This window comes from Melospiza melodia, chromosome 13 (genome assembly GCF_035770615.1).
Source record: "Melospiza melodia melodia isolate bMelMel2 chromosome 13, bMelMel2.pri, whole genome shotgun sequence".
In the NCBI taxonomy this organism is placed as follows: domain Eukaryota; kingdom Metazoa; phylum Chordata; class Aves; order Passeriformes; family Passerellidae; genus Melospiza; species Melospiza melodia.
In genome coordinates, this window is record NC_086206.1 from 9,656,277 (window position 1) to 9,664,988 (window position 8,712).

Here is an 8,712-nt window from a genome sequence, read left to right on the forward strand (position 1 = left end):
CGCTGCCGCGGCCCCGCGGTCGTGGCGGCCCCGCCGTGCCCGGGCAGCGAGGGTCGGGCACCGCGGGCTCCGCGCCGCCGGGACCACGCGGGGACTGTCACAAGGGCTCGGGATTGTGTGGTAGAAAATGAAAGAGCCCGCAGAGGGGCCTCTCGCAGAGAGGCCGGGAACGTCCGGCACGGGGGCATTCTGGTGCTTTTAATGCGCTGCTAAAAACAAACCCCTCCTTCAGTCTCTGTTCAAAGACTGCATAATTCAGGTTAGGTCCCCATCCAGCAGTGCCCTAAATACAAATGTAACTTTCAACACGTTAGCTGGATGAAGTAAATGTAGTTACCATTGTGCTTGCATATGCTTTGTTGGATTAGGACCATGCTCATTTACTGAAGCTATTCAGAGGTTTGCCAGAGGAGAGCCACTGTTTGTTTTATTTTCAGTAAAATATTTAAAAATATGTATTTGCTGTCTTATTTCCATTTTCTGAATGACTGAAGCATTTTCTTGGCCAGTTTATTTGATTATCCAGATGGTTCTCACTATCATCCTCATTCCTTTTGATGACCAGTAAAGCACTTCTTTTTGTATAACATTCCCGTGTTGAATCTGCCAAGTCTGCTCCTATTCAGAGAATTTTGTGATTAATTTTAAGGCAGATTCTCAGAAATACATCACTGTAGCGATGCAGTGCAGTATGTACCAGATGCACTATTTAAGAATCCTCACAAGTATAGATAATATCAATTATTTATTGTCAAAGGATGGCCAACTACAAGAGTTTAACTTCTTTGCACATAATTTCTCCCTGCACACCTTGTAGCTATGCAGTCGTTATTAAGCCTTTTGCTTTAGGTATTCATGAGGGGTGATACACATGGCAATGACTGCCAACTCATAGTTGGGCTGACTTATTGAATACTTAAAGAGATATGATGAAGTAAAATATTATTTTTGTCCTGAATAGAAAGGATACAATCCTGAAGCAACATATTTTCAATATCAAAGTTTTTTTCCCCACCTTCAATTTTAGTACAGAGTAGGGCTAATCATTTGATGTATTTTTAAACATATGGAGGTCTATTCACCAGTGGAAGCTTCTAAAAAAGGTACCATCCTATAGAGAGCAAGGTAAAAAGCAGCTATTATAGTAGCAATTGGTATTTTTAGAGATGACAACCACAATGCTTATCAGTTCCGGTAATCTGTGTGGTTTGTACAAAGTATCTCTGTGGGTAACACTCTGATCCTGGAAACACACACTTTTGCTAAAAAAAGACAAGTCCTGTACCAGATCGATGCGTTGCTGGTTGGTCACCATGAAACAACAGCATCCAAACAAACACTTGCTTTTCCCTGAGTGAAACTCGTTTCTTGAGCAGTGAAAGTAATTAAACCCCGTTTCTAATGGGATTTTCTTCTCTTTTCTTGCCCAATTCATTCCCATGTTCCTGCAGTGCCACCAGCTTGCCCCCCTGCCCTAACCCAGGTGGCAGCAGGGCTCAGGTGCCTGTGGCTGCAGGTGCCTCAGAGGGACAGCCAAGGCAGCTGCTGTGTCCCAGCACTGCTCCCTCACCCAGCCCTCACTCCCAGCCCTTCCAGCACACCAGAGGCAGCAGCAACACCACCAGTTAGTTCAGCTTTCCCTCCACATTTAGCAAGGAAGCTACAGGAACTTCAGAGTGTTTGGGACTCATTCCTCCCTGGAACTGGGCCGTCGTTGCCCACAGGGTCAGAGTGAGTAGTGAGGGAAGGCTGGAACAGACCCCATGGCGAGGTGGCACAGCCTTCATCACTGTAGGAAATGAGGGCTCAAAGATGCATCATCCACTCCATGCTGCTGCTGCCAGGTAGGATCAGCCATGCCTTTGTTGTTCCTACCAGGTGTTTGTTTAAGCAGCTCATAAAAGTCCTCCCACAGCAGAAATGTTTAAACCTCTTCTGATGTTTGCCTGTCCTTACCATTACTTGGTTCTCCCTGTGATATATAATCTAAATCTCCCATTATAATTTCAGCTCATTCTTGAAACACTTCAGTGAACACTGAAGCTTTTTTTTCACTTTCCTGTTTTTGAATACTTTCCTCTCCAGTACATTACATCAATTCCTTTCCATCTGTAGATGACCACTGCAAGGCCTCTGATCATTCTTGGTTTTGCTCTCTGCATACTCTGTAGCTGCTTCCTTCATTATTTTTGACCTTAGTTCTGGCAACTGGGCACAGCACTCCATCTGAGGCCCTTCTAAATGCTGAGTAATAAAGGCTGATTCTATGGGGAAGCCATTAAATTAGCAGTTAATATAATAATTTCTGTTAGTACAATAATTTCAAACTGAAGTCAGTAGTTTTAACATCAAATTTTACTAATGTATTGACATTACTTTTGTGTGCATTGTTTACTAGAAATGTACCTGCTGTCAGTGTGGAAGTGTATAATACCACTGTCCTTGAAGTTCTAGGGGTATGCTGTCCCATAGTTGAATGGCCTTACTGTGTCTTCTTATTTCACAATAAATGTCTGTAATTCTTAATTTCATTTTATATAATAAAATACACTTTCTCTCCTTTAAACTTTGGACAGTGTCCTCATTCTGAAAAGCCCTGTTACTTCACATCCATTGAGTAAAAGGGATAAACTTGTTCACACTGCTAATATGAGTTACTGTACCATTTTACTAAGTTCACAAATTATTATAGGATATATGAATTTTTATGTGAAAAGTGATTGGTGATTACTTTATGTTTCTTTAAAACCCATTTTTGCTTCACAAATGAAGAAAGTAAGAGCAACATATAGCATCTTTCTCTTGAGATGAAACATGATTATCAGAGGATAAATTGGCTACTCAAATGCTTGTCTGGATTTGATTTCTTAGGCAGAAAGACTGTTTCTGATCAGTCAGAGTAACACAGTTCTGGGAGCTAAATGCCTCCACCCTAAACAAAGCACCCAAACATAAACTCATTTCTAAGCCTGTCTGTAACAACACTGAAGCGAGGAAATATACACATGCTTAAGTGATTTTCTACTGACAGCTTATCAAAGTCTCTAAAAGTAATGAATTCATTTTTACCCAGTGTCCTATCCTAAGTATTTTTTTATTATATATCAAAATGAGAATATTGGGCCATTAAGAAAACTGAGTACAGAGTGTCCAACAAAACACCCTTATTTTTGAGGCTTGCCTAATTGAAGTACCCAAAGGCAACAGTACACTAATTAAAAATTAGTGCTTACACATATTACAAAAGGACATCTAAGATCTCTACTGATCTCTTCATTCTGCAGTGGGATGAGTTTGGGAGTGTTAATTTATTTTCTTCACTGCCCTGCCTGCTAAACATCAGTATTCCCAAACACTTTATTTAAGGACCTTCTGGCAGCAAGAAAGTGAAAGAATGGTATGACTACTTAAAGCAGCTAATTAAAAAAGAAACTTATTTTTACAGAGAGACATTGATAGCTCTTTCATATGTGTCCTTGAACTGCACATTTTGCATAGCAATAAAATTCTGAGCTAAGAAGAACTCTACAAAAAAGCAATGTTGTATACATTGAATACCTAGTTTGTCAGAAGGTAGTGATATCCCACTCTTGACCTGCACAGCCTTGGGCATGCATTAATTTTATTGGTAAATACTCATGTGACAGAAGTCTTGGGGATTTTTTCCTGCAAGGCTGCCTCTAATATCTGCAGTATGCAAGCAATTCCCTCAAATTTGGATTCCCCTAAAATAAGGGAACAAACAAAACTTTGAGAAGACCTAAAGTTTCAGAAGGCAAATCGAATCCCACTCTTAGTATCTTAAATGTTTCATTTGGAAGCTCATGTTATGTTAGACTGTTGGATTTGATGGTCCTCATGTACCAGCTGAGGTCATCGAGCTCCACAGAAATATCTGTGATCAGCTCATTTCTAGGCAATTATTACCTTCCAGTTTTAGGAGGGAAGCAAGTGACTGAGTGCCTGTATAATTAATCTAAATAATGTTTTAAAACAAGCTCTGATTTTCAAGGCAGCAGGAGTACACTCTCAGCCACACAAAGAGCCAGCCCTCCTGAGGATCAGTATGAATCCAAGGAGAGGCTGAGGACCATCAAGTTATTTTGCAAAAATCTATAACTAGTCATTAGAAAAAATAAAATTCCAATCAGCCCTGACCTATTTTACATTCCAAATAATTAAATTTAAAAGCCTTTAAAACCAATCAAAATCTCCTGAGTCATGCAGGTCGTACTATGTAAATATGCAGGCTTCATTTAAATTCTTCTGAGTGAAAAATGAGATGTGTAATTATAAAGCATTAAATAGTATTGGAGAAATTGTGGTCACATGATCCAATGTAGAAATTGGTTCATAACTACAGGCCAATTCATTAAGCCAACTACAGGATAAAAAATTTATTTTAAAATAATGAAAAACATATATCATAACTTTTCCACTTTTGAAATTTCCATGTCTGTAAGACTGAACAAGGGTTTTTTGAGGATTTTCTTTTGGTAAGCTTCTTAGGAGGTTATGGCTGGATGGAAGAAATTAGTATTGCACCATGACATGAAGAACAACAATAGTGGCTAGTCATATGTAATTAGAAACAATAGAAAGTAATAAGTCATCCATTAAACAGGTTGGTTTTTTGGTGGATATTTTTTGTTGTTTTGTTTTAAATCTGGGACTATTACCAGATGTAAATTACTTTGACAGATGATCTCTATATGCAAATAATCAGGTGCCAGCTAAAGCTGAACATTATATTTTAAAAAGTCCTCCACCAGACTCAACAAATCTTTACTTTAATACAGAAGCAAACAACAAACAGTTGTAGCTGGCATAAATAAGTTAATTTGCTGAGGTATAGTCCCATACCAAGCACATTAAAGGTACTTTTTCTCTAAATTCATAAAGGTTGTTTCATTATACTGTTGCTCGTTGCTCAGGCAAAGAGCAAACATTTTGAGCCTTCCCAAAATGAGAGACCTGTATAGGATTTAGGTATGTCTTTGTCATAAGCCTATTTATGAAATATGCAATGAACATGTTAGAGAGAAAAAGAAAGTGGCATCACTTTCCTTGCTTGCAAATCCCATTTTTGCTTTTGTGAAATGCCTCTGACAGAGGCCAATGGCTTCTCTTCAAGTCTGCTGATGAGAAAACAGGCACTAATCCCCATTTCTGTACTTGCAAGGAGTCTCCCAAGGCACATGATTAACACCTTGCTGAGATCCTGCCACGTCTACCAGCTCCTGCTGGTTCCAGCTCCCTCAGTGCACATAAATGTTTCATTGTTCTCCTGTTCTGCCTTTACTCATTGACTGCACTCAGGCCTGTGACTGAGCACAGGCACAAACATTTGCCAGAAAAGGAGCATTTTCAGAACACCTCCAAAGAAAATGGTCATGCTTCCACTCTTTTTCCCTCTTTTCTTCCTCTGTCCATACAGACAGGGACAAAAAGTCTCCTGGTTTTCATTTTCTGCATGAATCAGTAAGAATGGGAGCACTACCATGGGAAGCCTGGACAAAGAAGAAAGGTTTGCTTTCAGCTTTCATTGATGGGTGACTGGAGAGTTCTGAATTTTCCTCTTGTTAGTAATTTTTCAGCAGAGTTCTCATGGTCACCAAGGTGCAAATGCAGCAAGATTATACAGTGCAGTAAGGGTCAACTTTATTCCCATTCCCATTTCTGTTTAAAATAGGTTTTAAAAACATTATCAATGTCAATGAAGACTTATCACCAGAAATACACCAGCAAATTATAGTTTATAAGTGTTATAAATATAACACTTTACATGAGGTGATTTGGGAACAGTGCAAGGTAAGGATATTTATTGCCAGGTATCCTTTGTCATTCAACATTCCTGTTAATTTTACTGGGAGATAGTCCAAGCAGACACCACAGAGTGTAATGAGGATTATAAAATCAGTGTGGGTGAAGCACTGAGGAAGCTGTCAGCCTCAAAGAAATCTGATTACATGCATTATCCCTGACACTTCTGATTTACCAGAGAAGGGGGAAAATTACAAGAGATAACATTCTGTTTTTCACACCTGAGTACAGAGGAAGCTCGAGGCATTATAATGTTCTTTGATATAAATGCCTAATTCATACTGCACACATCTTTTTTCCTGCCTACTGTCATATCATTTACCATTGTGGCACCTCTGTTTCCAGCCTCCCCATGGATTGCTGGTGCTGCACATGAAAGATTTTGAGGCACAGGCTTCTTTTTATACAACAGGGCTATTTTAACAGTGTTGTAAGAAAAAGGGAAAAATAATTAAAACAGTCTGGTTTGCAACAGAATGATTAAAAAAATGTCATATGACAAGAAAAGGTTCACCATCCTAATTAGAATGGTGACATTAACCATCAATAATGTCTTCCCTACTAAATGTTGGGTTTTTAATTCCTGTTACTGCTTTTTGGTTTGGATTTTGAGGGTGGGTTTTTTTCTTCTCTCAGTTCTATGGAGAGGACAGCTCCCTGGCCGAAGTGAAAGGCTTTTGTAAAATTATTAGACTTGATTCATTTAAAATTAGGCATTTACACCAAAGTAAGCCCAAAATTGAATGTAAAATCTCTTAGGTAGTTATAAATAAATCCATACTTCTTTTGATTATTTTGCACATTTGCTTAAAATGAAAAGCTCTTGGGAAGATCACACATTTGCAGAGCTGCCTGAGAGAAAATTTATAGCTTGTCAGCTGCAGAAAGATATCATCTTCCAAAGTATTTTTGGGTGACATGGTAACAACATTCAATAAGATATTAAACAGAAATCCTTTGCAAGCTGTGCCTGTGTTCACTGTGATACTGCTAAAAAGTTTCTTTCTCTCTAAATGGAAGAAAGCAAGTACATCATTTGAACATCTGCACAGTGAAACACACATCCTTTTTCATAATTATGGAGCAAACTCTGTGCTGGCTGGCCCAGTGGGGATAAGGAGAAGCATTGCTCAGTGCATTTGTTACCACAGGGATCCTGCAGACAGGATTGCATTCCAGCAGGCCCACCCCAGGGAGGCACTTGGAGACGTGATAAAATACTACAGCCCTGGCTGCCTGCTCAGCCTGATGCACAGCACCTGGGAACCTGCAGTAACACCATCTCCTTATTTTGAATAATATGCCACTGGAGCTGTATCATATCAAGCAGAGGTTTGCACAGTCTCAATCTTCCCATTTCTTAATTTATTATTGTAACACATGCTACCTTAAAAATTCTGAATAGAGTGCTAATGCAAAAATCCCTGATTTGTTTAGAAGAGCTTAAGCTCCAGGACATGGGAATTTCTTGCTGCAGAGCTGTTCTTACTGTTAGCCATCCTACACATTCAGAAAGTTTGGATGTGTGGTGGGGAAATCTACTGCCATAAAATAAATGGCAATAAAATAATTCTCTCTGTATGTATTCTAAACTACACTATTCAGGGACAAATCTCAAACAAAGTGACTCCAATAGTTTCAGCAAACATGTCCCTTCAGTCATCACATTACAGACAATAATTTTCACAATCAATAAATTTCATCCATGGGCTTCCAATAAATGGTCCTTAGAAGAGTATTACAATGGGAAGGTCTGGAATGTGACCTATCCTGGTAACTAACCACAGCAGAATCTTCTCCAGCTGCACATCAAAGCAGCTGTAAAACTGCTTTTAGCAAGGAGTTAGAGTTCATTCAGAAAATCCAACTATTTTACCTATCAAATTTCTTGTCATTGTTGACTGTAGAGTTCCTACAGAGCTGCATTCAAAGTTTTGGGGTTTTGTTGTGAATTTTTTTTTGATGCAGAGATAAATTTCAGCATATTCCTGGAAAACAGGAATGAACTTCTTGATTCCAACTCCTTAATCTGCCACCTCTCCTTTCTGATTTCATTTTGACAATTTAGTATCTTTTACAATGGCTGCTCTCTCTGCAATTGTTTTATTCCACTATCCAGGTTCAAATTTTTGAATTGGGCATTGTGTTTTTCACAGTTTCAAATCTTCCTTTTTCATTTTAGTTGTGCAGTCCATTAAGAAACTACTTTAAGCCGTGTCCACTTCAACTCTTTCCTCCTTTTTTAACTGGTGTTTACTATAAGCTCAGTTTTATTGTCACCTCCCTGATTGCTGTCTACCAATTAGACACTGAAAAGCAAAAGGGTCTCTGGAGTTTCCATCAAGGAGAAGGTACCCCCTGGGAATGAAAAACAACCCCTGGCTGCTGCATCTGCTGAATTCTAATGGAAATGAATTTAATCTAGTTACAGGATAGACACTGGGGTTTATTAGTGCCAGAGGCCTTCTGAACTGTGTACATGCTCACATAAATCCTCACAAAGTATTTTAAATTTCATTTATCTCTGGAGCTTTCTAGTTCTGTAACTTTGTTATAACATGGTGCTTAATGAAACCATAACAAAACCCTTCTTACTATGCAAAACCTTTTCCAACATGATTTTATACAATATAAACTAAAACCAGCACAAATAGGGACAGGGTGGTAGGAAGGTACCTTTTTATGTCAGTAACACTAAATACATGGTCCCAGCAGCCTAAGCTTGTGTGTCAAGCCCATAACCATATTTAAAATACTGCCCCAAAAGCCACTTACCCCAAAGAGGATGGTGGCAGGACTGATCCTAGGAAGGAGATAAATGTCTGCACGTTATGAATACAAATTAAGGACAGAGGTTATCAATTGCATCTCTTGTGCTGATGGAGAAAA